The sequence below is a fragment of the Piliocolobus tephrosceles genome, chromosome 6 (genome assembly GCF_002776525.5).
Source record: "Piliocolobus tephrosceles isolate RC106 chromosome 6, ASM277652v3, whole genome shotgun sequence".
NCBI classification, from domain to species: Eukaryota; Metazoa; Chordata; class Mammalia; order Primates; family Cercopithecidae; genus Piliocolobus; species Piliocolobus tephrosceles.
Genome location: NC_045439.1, coordinates 74,391,725 through 74,412,196, shown reverse-complemented (window position 1 = coordinate 74,412,196; position 20,472 = coordinate 74,391,725).

Below are 20,472 nucleotides of genomic sequence, written 5' to 3'. Positions count from 1 at the left end.
ACACTCTCCTAAGGAAATAAACTGACAGCCTAGTGTTGTCTGACTGAATTTGTGATGTGCTCATTATGTTGCCCACTACTACTGACTAAATAAAACTGAGTGATGTTCTCAATGCATGGACACTAATAATTTTAGTCTTCACTTCCCCTATAAAATTAATATTGAGTAATAGTTCCCAGGGAACCACACACAAGCAGGTAAGCGTGTGCTCGCATATGCACACACAAACAATCACCCACGGCAACAGTACAGCTCCTGCTGTACCTAAATTGTTTGCAAACTACGAGAAGCAACTGCAGAACAAATGCTGGTTCTCACCCTACCTCTGTAAAAGAGGTCTGGATCGGAGGTGCTCCTCAGTTATTTAGAGCTGGAGCAAACAGAAGGCCTAACTATGCAGATAAACTTCTCATTCTTTTATATGAGGCAGCAAAATAAACACCTTAACACTTCATGGTTCCCGGAGTGCATGAGTTAATCGGTCCAATATCATTCTAATTCTCCTCGTAGTTCATTGAATTTGAGCCTGTTAGGAGATAAAATGTATCTTTAGCTACTATGTACTCATTCCAACGACTCTTTGGTTGATGGATGACTTTCTGATTTTTTGAAACAATGCCAGCCCAGGGCCTTGTGGCGGCTGTACAGTGCGTGAGACCTCTTGTTGTGCTTCGGGGTGTGGACTGGAATGGAGGGAGGGAGGAAAGGAGGGAAGGAGGGGGTCTGCTGTACGAGGTCTGGCTCAGTCATTTTTAAAATCAATACTTGCTCTCCAAGCCTTGGATAATTTAGAGAACATAATTCAGAATTTTCCCTTTCAGCATGTATCCTCCATCAAAGGGGGGTTTTCATCCAGAGTCAGCACAATGCTTGTGTGACCCAGGAATGCACAGATAAGGTTAAAAAGAAAGAAAGAAAGAAAGTGCATGTTATTCTTTCTCTCTGTCTCTCTCTCTAAGCATCTTTTGGACCTTGCATATGTGTGTTAGTATGCCTTATTGTGAATATCTCTACTTAGAACAGAGAATCGAAATCATGGTGGCTCTTGGTATTACTTCATATTTAAAGCTTTTGGTGGGAGGGTGTTTTCCATTATAAACCCTTAGCCTAAGGGATATCAGCCTTAGATAATTTATTCCCAGCAGGTCTAATATAGGATACAAAAATTTCAGCCGAAGGGCTGTTAAATTCTGCTTTTCACCTCATTTCCAGACAGTGCCATCAACAGTAATGTTTTGCTGTAGAGATAAATCTTTGTGTCCCTATGTACAGAAACAACAGCTTCATTTGCTTAAAAACCAGCATGACACCTATTATTTAATCCTTCAGACTCTATTCACTAGGTTGCTCTAAAAAAGGATCCCCAGTGGAAAACATCTTGGTCATTTAAGTACAAAGAGCTCGAGATTTTACAGCAATTTTCCAATACTAATTACATTTCATACTATCTATCATATGCATGGCTTGCAAAACTCTATTGATTTTAATGGATACTAGTGCATTGGGAACAGGTTATTTTATGACATGTTATATTAGAGGACCTCTATGAAATACCTAGATCTTAAAATGTGGGCACAAATATACCCTCAATTATCCACAAGTGGATTATCCACTTGGTCTATTACCCACAACATATTTTAAATTAAAGCTGCTGTCATTAGGTGACTCAGTAGCCCTAGGCCAATTTCTATCATAACTTCTCTGTGCAGCCGGAAATGCAAATTCATTTTGATAGCCTTTTCTAATGTGATGGGTAGGAATATACTATTGGGATTGTTGCCAAAAATGTAAGTGTGAAAGACTTTAACATTGTGTTTTGTTTTGGATTATCCTTTCAAATTAGCAAGATTCCTTCCCTTAGCAAGAAAAATCAAGACAGCAATTACAAATGTGGGCTTATCGACCTGTTGTAAATATGAAGTATCTCAAGAAACAAGCCTTGGCCAGTGCTATCTGTAAATGATTGGCAAAATAATTTGGGCCGAAATGCTACCTGATTTGTGAGGTCTTCCTGCATTTGCCTTTCAGAATTGTTCAAGTCTTCTTCTGGGGCAGCCTTAAGTCATGAAACAAGATCATGTGCTTTGGAATTAGGAAGATCTGGGTCTGATTTTTGTTTCTACAACTTCTTAGGTGAGTTGCCTGGAAAAAGCATTTAGCCTTGTTGAACTTCACTTTCTTTGTATTTTAAAATAGCCATAACAATATCTATGAAAATAATATGATATGTGTCAAGTTCATAACTGAGTGTTTGGCAAATATCATGCACTCAATATATGCTTCTTTCTTTCCCTTTTCCTTCCCATATCTATTTTTCATTAGATTCTGAGTTCCTTGAAAGTTGTGGCTGTATTTAATTATTTAATTCATGCTTGGCACTCTAGTGTTTAATAAATTCCCTTACTCTGTGAGATTTTAATAATATTTTGCTCAATTAAAGTGTGAATTGGATTTTTTAAAGTTTTATATCTAAAATAAATTGTTATTTTCAAATTTCCACAAATTGGTTAAAATTATTTTGCTGTTCATCTCATAGAAATAATAAAAGCTGGGTTGATGTTTTCATGTGTAAATATCAGTAGTTAGGCAAATGGTTTTCCTTGAGTACACAAATCTGTCCTTAAGAATATTCTTAGCAGGCTGGACATGGTGGCTCATGTCTGTAATCCCAGCACTTTGGGAGGCCAAGACAGGAGGATCACTTGAGGTCAGGAGTTCAAGACCAGCCTCACCAACATGGTGAAACCCCATTTCTACTAAAAATGCAAAAACCAGCTGGGCATGGTGGTGCACACCTGTAGTCCCAGCTACTTGGGAGGCTGAGGTGGGAGAATTGCTTGAACCCAGTAGGTGGAAGTTGCAGTGAGCTGAGATCGCACTGCCATACTCCAGTCTGGGCAACAGAATGAGACCATGTCTCAAAAATAAAGAAGAATATTATTAGCATATATATTGCTGTGTTGTATGTGTATTATGCATGTATGAAGACCAAGTAGCAATGAAGGTTAATAACAGGAAAGGCTCCTTAGCAAGTTCATAAATTCTTTTATTGCTTCTAGAGTTATTCTCAAGTCTACATGTTAAAATAAACATTTTTGTCATGATTAACATAACATATATTTAAAATGTAGAGTATTTTACATTTTAAAATTAGGAACATATTTTAAAGTTAATTTTCTGTTGGTATAACAGAATACCTGAGACTGGGTGATTTATAAAGAACAAAAGTTTATTTGGCTCATGGCTTTGGGGGCTGTGAGGTCCAAGAGCATGGCACCAGTATTGAGGCAAGGGTCATTCCACCATAGAAGGGTAGGGTAGAAGGTAGAAGAGTGGAAAGTGGATCCAAGTACTTAGGACAGACAACAAGAGATGGCCACTTTAATAACTCACCCACTCCCATGACAATGAGGACTCAGCCCTCATGACCTAATCACTTCTTAATGGGGATTAAGTTTCTAATGCATGAACTTTGGGGGGACACATTCAAACCATAGCAGAACACAATACAGCAAAGCTTCCACAGACTTAAAGTTTTAATGTAAGCAGAAGTCCTTAGTGAAATGAACAATTCATTAACTCTGGGAAGCTAGAGATTTTTTTTCATTGTGTTTTTTAGCCATGAGCTACCTCTTTCTCTTTTGATGTGTCTAGTTGAAGTACCATAGTCATTGCTTAGCTATTTATTTTGTGCCTTCTCTGTCCATGGTACTGAGTGGTTCCTGCAGCAGTAATCAAATATTGCAACAAAGCCAAGCCAGGATAATTATGGCTACACTTCTGTGTGTTAGGCTTAGGTGACTGGCAACAAAACAGCAGTATTATTCTTTTCAATGTATTTCTTTATTTAATTTTTGAACTACATGCTAATTTTATTTAAAAACTATGATTATAAGAAGAATATGTACTTTAAATATTATAGAAATAGTTTGCCCTTTATTTACACAAGAATACTTTTATTTACAGATGTTTGATGCTAAAAGCAAAATGGTCTGAGAGACGCCTTGGACGTAAGTGGTTTCACATCTGTAACTATATCCTGCAAACATTTGTAGGAACATCTTGGGAAAGAAGCATTCATGCTTGCATCTGTTTCCAACATCTGTGCATGTAAGTCAGCAACAAAAATCACCAGGCATTTGAGCTTTCCCTACTATAATGTTTCTGATTCACCTTGACAGCTTGAGTAATCCAATCAAAGACAATATTCCTCTTGATTTCAGTAATGAGAGAGACTACACTTATATGAAACCTGTGTTACATTCATCTCACCAATATAGTACTAATGAAAAGGACAAATAACTGAGTCTCTCTTGGTGGCCTGCATGCAACAGCTTAAATACGTAAGTGCATAGCAACAGTATATGTATAATATATAAAAATAATATGTTTAAATGCAGCAGGGTGAGTGGGTTTTGTGGGTTCAGTGGCGTGAATGGGGGTTAATTTCTGTTCAGTCAGGTGAGGTACAAATGCATCAACTTTGCTGGAAAATAGTTCCAATTGTGGCTAAATGGTCTAGTTTCCTGCAGGATACAAGCAGCCTATTATTTCATGTTTTAAAAGGCTTGTTCAAGTTTGACCATTTGTATGGGAATCAATAAAACAGAGGATGGGGGCAAACATCAGAGGTTACACCAAGCACATCATCAAGGGCAGGTCCAAGTGCCCATAATTTCTCCAATAATCCAGGGGACAAAACCCCTTTTGGTCTGGTGGCACAAAGAGATAGATGGTCTATTTTGCTAGGGCAGGCCTCATTTCATTAGAGATAAGATGACTTAGAGTAGGAACCAGAGCTTGGAGTCCTTTGACTACCTAATTTTCTTAAGCCATGATTGAGATGAATCAGGAGGAAACCAAACCATTCCTCAGTAAATTTGGGCCCACCAGAATAACTGTATGGAAAAGGCAAGCTGCTACATGTGTTATAGGTAAGTGATGTAGATTGCCTACAAAATCTGCTGAAATTAGTCAGAAATGTGAGAGACACTTAGGTTGTGTAGGTGAGGTGGAGTTATGAATGAATAAGGCAGATATTCCATTGTGGTTTGTGAAAATAACTTCTAGCCCATGTATTTGTATATTTACTTATAATGAGTTATTTTAGTCTTAGGAATATTTGTGTAAAATTATGGTATACACAGACACATAGACACACACACACACACACACACACAATCTTTCTTCAGACACCTAAGAGTCCCAAATCACAGATGTTGAATTACTGGAATTTCACTTGGCAAGGCATATGTCTGAATCATTTGAGTCCAAAGATAGGATTATACTGCTCAAGTTTTCTTTGAACAAAAAGAGAGCCATAATTTTGCTTATATATTTATGTTTTGCAAAAAAACCCAAATATAATTTAGTAGCACTCTAAAAGGTATGATTTTTTTGGGTCCTGATTTGGGGTACAAATTACCAGGACAGACAAGTAATTGCCTCATTCTCCACTTAACCTGTCTCGAGAACCCACTTAACATTTTCAGTGCAATAAGATCTATTAATCTGTTAATCAGACTTCAGTCTGAGTTGATTCTACATCCTAGATCCCTTTGCTTGAACAGGTTTTTGTTTTGGTTTTGGTTCCACGAAGTGTTTTTGGACTTATGCACCAAAGCATCATTGCACAAATCAGTCCTCCACTTCCTCCCCAAGCATGGATCAGAATGAGTTTTGATACAGTGGGGATCTTTGGGCAACTCCACTGAGTAGGTGCCATCTTTGAGCTGCAGACCTACAGAAGTATGGCCTAGAGAAAATGAGTTCATGGTTTGATCCAGTCTTCAGTCTCTATTACACATGCCTTATAGCTACTGGCAACTGCAAAAGAGAAATCCTGCCCATTTGGTAAAAAATTTACCTGAACATGAATCCAGTGTGGGGCCTACCTCTGGGGGCAGTGACAGGAAGAAAGGCAGCCAGACTATCCATTGCTGACAATTCTGTCCTACAGATTCCTAGGGACATCTTGCTGGGGAAATTGCTCACCACTGAAGATTTGTTATCAAAGGTTTTTAAAGAGAAAGAATAAAAAAGCAGGCTGTGAAGTGTTTGCTTGTGTACTGAGATTTATGAGATAGAGAGGCAAGACATGAAAAACCTAAACTGTATCTATATAAGAAGTAATCAGTTGTGTGGGGAACTCTTTGAGAAACTGAGAAGTAAATAACTCGTCAGTTAAAAAGGTCCTTTATTACATTTTGCTGAATTGTCTAAAACATCTCTTAGGCACTATAATAAGGCATACTGAGTAAGGCTGCCTTTAAAAAAAATCTAGAGTTGTTAACTTTTCTTGTCTATTGTAATTTAATAGCATTTAAATTTCTACTTTTATGAAAATTCATCTATAATACTTGCATAAGATCATAACTTCAAATTATTTTAAAGAACTGGACATTTTCATTTTCTTGACTTGGAGGTTACTTCACATTTTAGGGATCTCCGTTATTTTTTCCTTAAATGAATCTGTGGTTCTTCCTTTATTCAAGTAGGAAACACTTCTAAGCCTCTCTATTTTGCAGTATAGGAAAAACTGAAATGCATTCTAGGGTCCACTCCACCCTCCCCCACAGTTCGAGTCACTTCGTGGGCCTCATATCTCTTAAACCACCTGCTAATCATAACAATTGCTAATTTGAGCCCTTTTTAGTCACTTCTGGTGACAATGACAATGCCATCTAGTTTGCAACGGCCATGTGGTCAGTCCCCTACCCATCCTAGCAGGCTGCTGCTGTGCCTTTAGCTGGGGTCTCCATTGTTCTCCCGGCCTCTGCTGACCATAAGCAATTCCTTCTTCCCTAATCTCAGGGGATCTGCTTCTTTCACAATGGGGGCAGGGCCATTTGCTTTGTGTGCAAGATAATCTTCCACAGAATTTTTCACGTATGCACACATACACGTTAAAAAAATGGCCTCTTTGGATGCAGGAGGATATATATCTATATATGAGTACACACATATTAACACAGGCACAGAAACATTTGTGTGTTAGCAATAACGATCTCTTATCAGTCCTGCCTTATATCTAGATAATTACTTTTAAAATTTGGTAGCCTAGATATCTGCAAGTCTCTCACTAATATCTTTTAATATTAATTATTTGGGAAAAGAAAAGTGATTCTTTTCTTCTTAGACATGATAATGTCTAAGTTCTTCTTCGCGTTAAGCGGCTGGAAGCCCCTGCATACCCTACCCAAGCTTCAGGAAAGCCTTTTGGAACTGAATGTGAGAGGGCGGTAGATGCGTGTCCGTGGCCTGGATGGATGATTGGAATTGAGGAGGAATTGATCATCTAAACTCGCCAGGGCTGCGCTCTACTCGGGAGCGTCTCTTGGCTGAATAGCAGATAAAATTTACTGGATTTCCACGTCTGAACCTTTGCGATGGCACTCTGTACTCCACTTTGATGGATTTAAAGCTGGTCGTTATGATATAGGGCAAGTTGTAGCAGGAATAAAAGCGGGTCTTCAACCAGCCATTTTAATCAGGAAACAGTGTTACGCTGGTATCATTAAGGCTTGCCATATGCCACAGAAAGGGGTGAAACATGCTCTTGACTTTTAGGGCAGATTAAAAAAAAAGTTTGATTTTACGGGGAGGCAGGGAAGAAGTAACCCAATAATATATTTTAAAATATTTATCTGCCTCAGTAAGCAGGGCGAGTTTTTAAGAAGCCCCCTTTAGAATTGTGTCTCTCCTTTCCCCTAAAATGTTGAAGTAAATTAAAAAGAAAAAGGCTCCGCTGTGTCATTTCGGTTTTGCTGGGAGCGGCGAGGCTCCCAGGCTGCTGAGCACGTCGAGAGCGCCCCCTAGACGCTGGCACGTGGCACTGCAGGAGGAAGCAGCCGGTCGATCATCCACTGCGTTTGTCCGGCGCCCAAAGGCACACAAAGACCTGGCACAGGCGGCGACCGTGGCCTCTCTCCGCCCCCTGTCTGAGGATGGACTCGGAAGTGTCTCCAGTTGTTTCCGAAATTTCCCATCGAGGCAGCACTGGGTACTCTTTCTGTGTGTACTTATGACAAAAATGCTATGGAGAGTGATGGTGAAATTAAAGTTAAACGTGTAGCGGTCCAGATTGGTGTCCCCATTAAGGCTTAGGGCACAGATTCTGTGGCTCCGGTGCTCTGGGATTTGACTGACCCTGCCTCATTTAGGTGGAAGCGTCCACTCTGGACATCTTGGTGGGGGCAAGGTTGTCTCTACTCTGCAAAAAGGATGAATGCCTCTTTAAACTTCTGGTCTGACACTGAAGGAAGCCAGCTGAGAATTAAAAAAAAAAAAAAAAAAAAAAAAAGACACTGGACTTAGAGACCAAAGACTCCAGTTTTCTCCCTGGCTCTCTTGCTTAAATGCTGTGTGACTTCGGACAAATCACTCCCTCTCTGAGCTTCAGAGTGGTTGCTCCATAAAAGGAAGGGATTTGATCAGACATTTTCAGCGTTCATGCCCAGTTACAAAGCATGTCTTAACCTTAATATTGAATATTTTTGCTTTAAAGTGTGTCCATCAAGCCAACACAACACTTCACAGAAGTCTTGAAAGATCCAAATTGGTTAAAAAGAACAGAGTGCATTTGTTTTGGGGGCGATGTGTATTGGCTGCAGTTAGCAAAATGTCAATTCAGTGGACTCTGTGGCATCTTCATAATCAACCTGAATTCCTACTTGATGTTAGTTACTCTTCAAAGGTGAGCCAGTTGTCCAAATTGAGCGATGTTCCCCTCATTCTGACCATCGCTTTTCTGACCGTCGCTTTCTGGCCACATTGATCCGAATGGTGGTGTTCTCATCGTCTCGATCATCCCCACTGGCTGGCTGCCCAATCACGGATGGATAAATGTTTCTGTGTTCACAGGGTCACCTGTGGGCACTTCCCTGGGCTGGCAGCCCCTGGAATCACTTTTCCTTGAGACCAGCTCATCTGCAGGTGCTTCTTTATAAAGCTGCCAGGGCAAGACTTGTTTTAGTGTGTGAAAGCTGCTCTGACGTGAGCAGTTGAAGGGGATGGACCTATGTTCCTGCCTGAGTAGGGATAACAGGAAAGTTACACAGGAGTAAGGCCTGTGATAGGGGTGAGGACGCAGTCCATAGATATTGGGATGCAGGTGCCAATGTAAGGGCAGAGCCCAATGCCTCAACAAGATGAGCAGTCTGGGCTTTTGGAAAAGCCACATAGCCACTTACTCACTCAAGGATGGTAATTTGTGTCTATCAATAATAGTGATGGTACTACTGATGACTTTTTCTTTCTCAGTTAAAACTCTGCTCTCTTTAGCTTCTGTGCATTTGACCAAGTAGTTCACTTACCCTGAAAACCTTCTTTGAATTTGTCCAGCTGGCAAAATCCCAGATGAAAAACTTCTATGCCAACCAGGTACTCTGAGCTCCCCAAGCAACCTCTGACATTGCAATATTTTTGTTATGTGATCAGCACTGACAGTTAGCTGGTATACACTGGCGTGGCCCCACAGTTGTTAAAATATCAAAGTGTTTACGTTCTGGTTAGTACAGAACGTAAACAGCTACAGCCCAGGCCCAAAGGATGCCTCCCATTTCCCTCCCCCAGCCTTCTCCACTTCTTCCCAAATTTCAGCAACTCAGCAGTTAATACTTGCCCATCAGAGAGGGGACCTCTGGGGCTCAATGTTGTGTCCAGCCTCTGTTGACTGGTTGATGCCTGGATCTTATAGGCTTTTAATTATAATTATTCTCTTAATTGCTTCCACTATCAGACTGTGAGTCTTATTCCCAGTGCCAAAAATATATAGTGTCTGGAACTATGATGGTTGATGGAATGGACTTTTTGAGTATTCTTTTCTGTACCAGATTCCAGGCTAGGGGATTTGCATCCATGATAGGAAGTCAACAACAGTATTATTCTCCATTTCATTCTCATCATTGGAGAAGATTCAAGTAAGGATATAACTTCCTGTCCGGTAACCAAATCTTACGTTGCAGAAAGTAAAGTTGAATTGTCCTAGAGAGGAGGCACTCCAGAAGGTGAAGGGAAAGAAATAGTTTGACCATGTGTGTGGGTGATTAAGGGTATGTGTTGGGGAGTGAGTAGCAAATGGTCATGCCCTACTCCCACGCAGCATCCAAGTGGGGGAGGCTTTCCAATGAGTACTACCTTGATGTTAGAAGGTGGGTTGATAGTGACGATGATTAGACTCTAACTGCTATGGCTTTTGTGGTGAGCAATCTGGGTGTCCTCACTTTGTACAGAGGAAGGAGATCCTACTGCCTTTAACTGTGTCACATGGTTTTGGGCAATGACATTTCAGAGATGATGACGATGGGCCAGGGTTGAAGCTCTGCCTCTGTTTTCTGTGCCACAAACACCCCATATTCTTTTCTAATTCCTTAGAGAGATTGAAGAAAGTGCTCCAATAATAATAGAGGCTGATTCTTTTTCCTTTCCAACATAGAGATTAGGGGCTTAGAGCTATATGCGAGATTTGATTGAAAAAATAAAGCAATATAACATCTCTTTTATCAATATGGCAAATTCATGCCAGCACCACATATTATTTCAAGAAATATGTAATTGGGCTTGAAATCTAGAGCTTTCTTGCAATCATTTTGTTTTGTGCATGTGAGCTTCAGCTTTTATGGTAAGATTTTTGGTTAACTTGTTCTTTAGAGGTAAATTTTAGATGCTCATGGTCCATGCATGTAAAGTTGTCATGTCATTCTATATTTTTATATTTTTCTTTTGAAATCTTAAAGCAAATTATTATAAATCCCTTAAGTAACTTCACTTGTTACAGATGTCTCATGAATGTCAGATCCAAAACCTAGTATTTGATCATGAAACTTGATGTAAAAGCAGCAATTTCTTGGCCATTTCCAGTGAATTACATGTTTAGGGGAAAACAATTTAAACTCAGTGTATCACAGAAGCAAAATAATTCTTTTCAGAACCTCGTGTGAGTCAAGTAGACAATCCTCTTGGTTGGTTGGCTTTTGTTTGGTCCAGTTGGACTCAAAACGTGAGCATGAGGCTGGGCGTGGTGGCTCATGCCTGTATTTCCAGAACTTTGGGAGGCCGAGGTGGGCAGATAACTTGAGGTCAGGAGCTCAAGACCAGCCTGGCCAACATAGGAAAACGCCATCTACAAAAATTATCCAGGTGTGGTGATAGGTGTCTATAATCCCTGTCACTTGGGTGGCTGAGGCAGGAGAGGGAGGGGGAGGTTGGAGTGAGCTGAGATTGCACCACTGCACTCCAGCCTGGGTGACAGAGTGAGACTCTGTCAAATAGGGGGTGGGGGGAAGCATGGTTCATGGATATTTGGGGAAGTATCTATGGCTTTAAGTATCATGTTCTCAGAATGATATTTGGAATTGACAATATCTGGGAAGTAAGGTGATAAATTTGGAACAACAAAAAGTTTACTTACAGTAATAATACCTTATGTCAGAGCCCCTTTAATCTTCACAATAGCACATAGAAATAATCATGGCAGTTAACATTATACCCGTTTGCCAGACATGGAAACTCAGATTCAGGTAGGTTAATTGCTTTTGGATAATGACAAAAGGCTAATGAGAGGAGGGAGGCTGGGACAAAACTGGGCTCCTTGTTCTTCTTCTGGTGTACTGTCACTATAATGAACAGTATATATGGAAGCCAGGGATCACACTGGGCTGGCAGAAGGTGAAGTGGCAAATTGTGGTCAATGTAAGGTCCATGCAAGCCATTGAGCGCATTTTCCACTCATGGGCTCAGGAAGGCAGAAATGTGGGGGATGCGAGACGTAGAACTCATTTCAAACACTAGCTGAATGGTGTTCAGAACACGTGAACTGGCCCAGCATGCATGTGATGAAGTAAGCCATCCTCATTTCCACACAGGTTCTGTTGCTCATCTCTGTTGCTTGTGTGTTTCTCCGTTTTCTCATGGGCTTGAGCCATTTCCTTAGTTTGTCCACAGAGGGGATTCTAGGCAAGGAAGGAACAGTTTATGTGCAATCCCTGTCTGATGTGAAAGACACAGGGAAGAAACATGGCCTTGTTAGAGTGCGTGGCTGGGGCTGGGGTGCTGCTAGAAGTGCACATGGAGTGGCTAACTGCTCCTCCCTTGTGCTCCTTCTACACATGCTGTTTGTGTCCAAAAGGACACAAGTGTAGTGTTAGAAGTTAACACTCAGTTATCAGCCCTCATGGCTGTGAAGGAACAGCTAGGACTCATACTCATCAGCAAATGCAGCTGAATATGTTCACAGCTGTTCTTGGTGGGGGAGAACCTGGCACTTTGGGTTGTAGTTTTATTAACAGAGAAACATAAGTTTAGCTACTCTGTGGTAGAACAAAAATTCTGGAGGTCGTGTGGTGTGGTGAGTGAGGGTATAGTTTTCTTCTGGTCACATAGACCTGCATTTGGAATCCTTAACTGGCACATGGTAGCTCTGTGATCTTAGGCAAGTTTCTTAATCTTTTTTTTTTCTCACTTTCCTCCTCTGTAAAATGGGAATAATAGTGACTACATCAGAGAGTTGTTGAGAGGGGAAATGGGAGGATGTATGGAAAGTACTTGGCAATGGGTTTGACATGTAAGTATTCACCAAAGGCTAGCACCGCCATCATCACCATGAGAGTTTAGGTTTACTGTGGGATTGGAATTGAGACTAGGAGACAAGGACAAGTTTAAGTCACCCTTAAGTTATGATATTGGTGATTACAGAGAACAAAAAAGGAAAGGACGAAAGGACACGTATATATACATGTATACAATGGTGAACTCAATCTGTCTTTATATCAGCTGAGGCTTTAAGTCTTTGTGTTCTCCATTAGGAAAGATGATGGTGGAAATGATTCCATAGCTCTACTTGACTTGAGTATGAGGTAATATTTGCTGGGAGGACATACCCACTTTCATCACAGCTTGTATCAGACCAGATATACAAAGGCATCCCTCAAAGACCACATATATATCTTTTTAGATGTACAAAGCTGCTTTCGAATTCACAGAGCTCCCTGAGAAATAAGCAGAGGAAACATTGCTATCTGCATTTTGTGCACGGGAAAATTGATACTTAGAGAGCATAAAGCATGAGAAAGCCCCCAGCAAGTTGCCTAGCTCCTAGCAGATGCTGATTTCCTTCATCATCATTCTACTGAGAAACGGTGGAGCTGGAATTAGTCCTTGAGTCCACTGGCTGCTGGTCTATGCTCTGTTCACCTCACAGCTGCCTTTCCCAATATCTTAACTTTGGGTTGGAAGAATACTTTTTTGAATGAAAGATCTTCAGACAGAAATCCCTCCTTGTGGTCTGGGGGTGGGAGTGGGTGCTCAAACCCTCTCTAGGCCCTTTACTTTCTCTGGCCTAAGTTATTTGTGGAATGCAGGGTCCCTGATCCTAGCTAAAGCACTGCTGTCTTTACTGTGTCATGATCTATTATTCATGCTTTTACTGAGTTTGAAATGGCATCAGACTTGCATGAGATTTCTCACCTGATTGCCAGGTGGTTCGGGAGCTGACAGTCCAAAAACTCCCTGGAAGTACCTGTATTTCAAGAGCTGTAGTGTGGGAAGTTACATAGCCTGATGCGAGCTGAGGCTATCCCAGGCGAATGAATGAACTGGATCACTGACTTGGCTGTGTATAGAACAAGTCACTGGTGTTTTCTCCAGTAGATAAGGCTCTTATTTATTCTTATTAATCATTCTCCCTTGCCCCCAATTAATACATTGGACAATGGATATAGGAATTTTGTGTCCATTTTGAGAGTTCCCTCTGTAAAAGAGAAAATATTATAAAACCATATAAAACTTAGAACCCCATATGTGTTTCGTTGTGACAAATTCTAAGTACTTCTCTGCACTTGGAGGTCTGTTGCCAAAAGAAATGGTTACCTAAAAATAGATTTGTTCTTGGAAACTGACTTAGAAGTTCTGTCAGGCTTTCTTTTTGCACAGGTCAGATTTCCACAGCCAGGCAGTTTTCCAGACAAGGCAGCCCTCACCCGGTGTTCTCTGTGGCCTTGCTATCCAGATAGCTCCTTCCTTTCTTCACTCCCCTCTGGGCTCTGACCTCCATATTGTTTCAAGGGGAAGCTCCCGTTTTGATAGCAAGGTACTGAGGATAAACTGGTGAGGAAGAGGGCATGGAGCTCTCCACTACCACTTCATAGCATCTTAAACAATGCTAGGGGCTGGTTCTTCTTGAGTTCCAAAAGCCACTGCTTCCACCTTTAGCTTTTGAAAGAGAGATGGATCTTTCATTTACTTTTCTCTTTGCAACATAATGCCCATTTATTTACTCATTGGTTCATATATTGACCATTCAAATGTATAGATTTTTCAGCAGCTACTTTGTGCCAGGGTCTGATGAAACAAAGTTTTACCAAGGAAAATTTCCTGCATTCCAGGAGCTCATTGTCCAGTGCATTATAGGACTCACTGTTCCTCCCACTGTATCAAGAAACCCCTTTTCCTATTCTTGGCCTGTATCCCCTCACTCCAAGCTTCTCTGTCTCTCACACAGCCAGATCATAGACAGCCTCCTGGACTAAGCCTTCATTGCCCTTCTTCCATGAAGCTTTTCATGGTCACCCCCACTCGACACCTTCGTCTGGACATCTATCACATTTTGATTTGCATGACTTTTATTTCTACATTTGTCATATATTTATGTATATGTCAATACATCCGAAACTATAAGCAGGTTTCTATGTAATAGGTACTCAATAATATTTTTTAAATGTCGAACACATGTTTCTATCTCTTATTTCTCTGAAAGCTGCTTTCGGCTAAAATGAGGGTGAGTGGTTGCCTGAAAAGGACACAGTGGGTCATTTCAAGGTTAGCAAAACAAAAGTCTTGGAAATGAAAGTGTTACGGCCCTTTGGGGCTATGCTACCAGTCCTGTGCACAAAAATAGTAGTGTGTGTTGTGTCATGGTATCAGAGAAGGGAAAGGAGTGGGATGGACTTTCCTTCTTCAGTATGTAAAATGGCTTGCCCATCTTCTCTGGAGAAAAGATCTAGGTTTACAAATATAATAACAATCCAATTAACCAGGCAGAAAAATACAGTCTTCTGGTAAATATTTAAGCAAAAAAATCCCTTTTTGTACTATTTCTTTTTGGATAGTTTGCCAAAATGTCTAGTTGTGTGGTTCACGAAATACATTAGAGGGGCTATGATGATAACTGAAGACTTTCAATAAATTTGGCTCATCATTTTGAACATTAGTTATGAGTGTGCTGTATTGTGGGCATAGGTATAAAAGGTATAAGAAATTGGGTTACATTTATATTGAGCCCAGGCTAAATATTTTTAGATTTTAAAAAATGAGAATCTTTGAGAGCATTTTATTTTATGTAAGTGTGATTTTCTAGGAGAATAATTGGTGTTAGCGATAACTGGATTTGAGTCTCAGCTCTTCTCTTTCCGTGAGGCCTTGGATGTCTCCAAGAGTCAGCTTCCTCATATGTAAATGGAAACAATAATAACCACATTTTTCTCCATGGGTTGTCAGATGGATTCAGTAAGATACTATACAAAAAGCACATTGCGCAGCCTAAGTTATCGAGTTTTCTGGAGCTCTACAGACCTATCCAAAGAGTAAAAAACTTGAGAACCAGACCTTGTCAATAAAATATAGCCCTTGGAAAGGTTCTATAGCTACTCCAAGTAAACCTACATTGTCTGTGACCCATCTAATGAGAATCTTTCATCAGACAGATACATTTGGGATTTTATTTTATTTTTAACATATATTTTTTAAAATTTTACTTTCAGTTCTGGGATACAAGTGCAGAACATGTAGGTTTGTTACATACACATTCTGCGCTATGTATACATAGGTATATGTGTGCCATGGTGGTTTGTTGCACCTATCAACCCGTTATCTAGGTTTTCAGCCCCTACATGCATTAGCTGTTTGTCTAATGCTTTCCCTCTCCTTCCCTGCCACTCCCCAACAGGCCCCGGTGTGTGTTGTTCCCCTCCATGTGTCTGTGTGTTCTCATTGTTCAACTCTCACTTGAGTGAGAACATGCGGTGTTTGATTTTCTCTTCCTGTGTTAGTTTGCTGAGGATGATTGCTTACAGCTTCATCCATGTCCCTGCAAAGGACATAATCTCACTCCTTTTTATGGCTGCATAGTATTCCATGGTGTATATGTACTACATTTTCTTTATCCAGTCTATCATTGATGGGCATTTGGATTAGTTCCATGTTTTTGCTATTGTAAATAGTGCTGCAATAAACATACATATGCATGTGTCTCTATAGTAGAATGATTTATATTTCTTTGGGTTTTTATTTTTATGACTATATTTTTATTTTGTTTTTATGATCATGTAACAGGTTGAATAGTGTACCTCCAAATTGCTCTCTACTCAGAACCTCAAAATGTGACCTTATTTGGAAATAGTGTCTAAATAAATATTAGTTATGATTATAATGGTGATGATGAGGATGTCTTAGTTTTACACAGCTGCCGCAACAAACTGCCACAGATCAGGTGGTTTAAATCCACAGAAATGTATTCTTTCACAGTTCCAGAAGCAAGAAGTCTGAAATCAAACTGTCAGCAAAGTTCATTTCTTTTGAAGTCTCTGAGCAAGAAACCAACCCAGACCTCTCTCCTAGCTTCTGATAGTTACCAGCAATCCTTGGCATCCTTGGCTTGTGGGTGTATCCATCTAATCCCTGCTTCCATCTTCCCACGGCAGTCTCCTCTTTGTTTATCAATTGTCTGTTCCTATTGTCTTGTAAGGTCACCAGTTATTGGATTTAGGGCCGACTCTAATCCAGTAGCACCACATCTTAATGACATCTTCAAAGACCCTATTTCCATATAAGGTCAGATTTTGAGGTTTTGAGTAGAGAGGAATTTTGGGGGGCACTGCTACATAGTCATAAAAAACAAAATGAGCATATAGGCATAAAAATAAAATCCTAAACATACTTGTCTGGTGAAAGATTCTAATTAGATTGGTCATGACCAATGTTGGTTTTATTTGGAGAAGCTATGGAACCTTTCCAAGGGATGTATTTTATTGACAAATTCTAGTTTTCAAGTTTTTTTTCAATCTTTGGGTAGGTCTGTAGGGCCCTAGAAAACTGGATAATTCATGAGAAAAACTCTGTTTTTCTGCCTTACCCAGGTTATGGTTTAGTCTTATCCTCAATCATCTCAGTATGAGATGCCATATCTTTTTTCAGCATCATCAGAGAAATAGAGGGTTTTGGCCGAAGTCTCTTGTTGGTGAGAGTATTCATGAATCCCACACTTGTAGCCAGCTCGGGAAGAATTTTCAGTACTATAAAATTCGTGAAACATGGACACACTGATGAATGTAATATGGCCCTGCTTTAATGATTCAGAAGCACATCAGGATTATGCTTTAAGGATGTAATTTTGAGCAACAGTCATAACTGCAGTAGAAATATGTGGATGATGGCGAATAGAAAATTCCCATTAACCAACCACTAGACTGGAAGGGACTAGCTCTTTTTTCCCTTCACTTAAAAGTTAATAAAGTTAACTTTTTAGTTAACTTAAAGTTAATAAAGAAGTGAATTGGGATGGCAATTAAGCTCACCCTTTTTGCTTTATATGCCAATATTTCTCTACATGACTGTAGTCTCTGGGTAGGGTTGAGGATGCTGTATCAGAGACCACGAGAGGATTTTCCTAGTGACACAACTTCAGGGCCAACATTGCCCTGGGAATTTTTTCTCATTCTCCATGTGATCTCCAAAAATGAGACACTCATTCTGGAGAAAAAGATATTGTCACCTCTAAAGAGATATAAGATGTATTGCTTTAATGTTTATGCAGTTGGGATAGGTTGGGATGCTTAGATAAAATACAATACAAAAACGCAAAACAATGCTCACTGGAATTTCAAATCATCTCCCCTGAACCCTTTTAAACTACTTTATATTTCTTGGTTATGTCCTGCTGGGGCCATTAGACCTTTGAGTGTATAGTGTTTCCTTTTTACACCTCTATTTTCAAGTATTTTTGACATAGGGAGTATGTTTTCAAGCCAGAGGGGATTTTACCTTAAACAAAATGTGAGGGAAAAAACTATCCACAATTAAAATTAAATAAGTTAGTGTTTTCAGATAGTATTTTGTACCTCTGTAACTTAACATGAGATTTTAAAAATACAATATTGTTGATTTACACATTATCAGATATTTGTATTAGGATTTGAGACCTAAAACAAAGAAGGAATTAGTCATTCAGAGAGGGAAACAAAGTCTATGGAGATGACCAGTTTGGAGTAATTAACGTTGTCAGAGAGACAGGCTGCAAACATCTCAGTGTTCATTCCTAGTATCAGCATCATTTAGTCACGTAGGTGCTTGCTCTATAGCTTTCCTTGTGGCTATCTTATCTTTTCTTTTAAATTTTAGCTTTTTATTATCGAGAATATTGGCCTAAGCTAAAGAGCCCCAGCATAAATCCAGTGATCTGAGAAATTTTGGGTTGAATTTAACACACCCCAAAAGAAAGGCAGGATATTCTTTTAGGATAGTCTCCACACCTAGAGGTTCAAAATTTTCCTTCAGAGCTGCACAGAAAATAAGTAATAGATCTGTTAGAATTAAAGACAGGGTTTCATCTGAAAATGTCTCTATTCTCTATACTTTGAGGGCCCTTAAATTCAAATACAAGGCTTGGGAGGCAAGAAGGGCATGCAAACCCAGACTAATAATAATTTGCCTATGCTTCTGACACCTGTGCCCTAAGTAATCCCACAGAGCTGAACTCACACTCCTTCAAATATAGGAAAAATGAACTCATTAAATTTTAATCATCAACATGCTGCAACTAATTATAATGTGTCTTGTCTTAACTCATGACTGCTGTATAATAAATTCAATTACTTTGGTTTTCTTTTCTATTTATATAAACCGATCTCCAGTGAAAGCAGAGTTGCAAACTCCCATGAATGAAGGGAATGAGTAACACTTAATTTTCAACTCATGACCTCATTAGAGCATGTGTGTATGTGTGTGTGCATGCGTGTGTAAAATTTGTTTTTCTAAGGAGGAGAACGTCAACACTTTGATAATTACCTTCTCGGGCCTCAAGGGTGTCCTCATAAAGAAAATTTTATACATTGATGTGCTTCTCATCTCTTCATTTCTTTGTTGTATCATCCTGTTGTTAATAACACCCTGCAGCAAAAAAATGTTTGTGAAGCTAAGAGCTGTCCAGATAAGAGAAAAGGTCATGATCTCCCTCCTGCGTGTTCATCAGCCAACGAACAACAATCTGAAAGTAAGAGGATGCCTGTCAGTATGGAGTGGGCAGGCAGCAGCATGCCATCAAATTGAAGGCAGCGAATGCTCACACAGTTGTACTGGGCTCCAACCTTAACCAAAAATCAATAATCAACAAAGTATTACAATATGAAGTGACTGAATCATGGGAGGCAGTGGTGGAGGGAGAGAACATATGTGTGAAGCTTTGTAAATGCTAAGAATGAGGAACGTAGGCTATTTCTCACCATCTTAAGATTTCTAAGATAAGTGTGTTAGAGACAGTTAATTGAAAAAAGTAGAGTTGGAGAATCCCAGACGCACCCCATTTCATTAATGTACAGTGTGGCGGAGTTTTAAAATGAACTTCTAACTTCCGTAAAATGGAGAAATGAAGTCACTCGCTTCATTTCAGGCTCAAATTTTGAGTCCAAGGAGTAACATTAATTTGTGTGTATCTTATTATCATTAACTTAGATAATTAGATAAACAGCAACTGTGTCGTAGGACAAATGTTATTCTTATGATGACGTGTCAAAAATATCCTCGTGGCTAGATTTTAAAATAACTGAGTGAACCGTCATCATTTTTTCCAGATTACTTCAAAGTCCCTTTCTTTCTTTCCTCTGAGCAGTGAGAAAATCCTCCTCTTCCAAGAAGACTTCTTTGATCCATTGGAGTTAAGGGAAGGATTTCCTCATCTTTAGGCCTAAAAGCTAATTGTTTTCAGGCATCAGGGATGAATCTAACAGAAAAATTGAATCATAAAGAATAAACAATGTAAAATTTAAAAGGAAAAAAATATAGAACTTCTTTACTTGTGTTTATTTATGGGCTGCTTCCTGTAAGTGTGTGTCACTCACCTGTTTATAACTCATGAATAGTATTTTTTTTGAGAGAGAAAAAACTGCAGCAACGAAATCACAAAACATGTTGTTAGGGTGAATGCGTTTGGTAATAATGAGAGCTTTTTTAGTAATTTCTGCCTTTATAGTAATCCACTTATTTCACTCTTTTCTGTTTTGTCTATCCCTCTATGTATATATGTGTCTATCTATCTACTATTTGCCATCTATCTACCAATCTATTTATTTATATACCTACCATCTCTATCTTATCTAATCTATCTATCTATCTATCTATCTATCTATCTATCTATCTATCTATCATCTATCTATCCATTATCTATCTATCTATCTATCTATCTATCTATCTATCTATCTATCTATC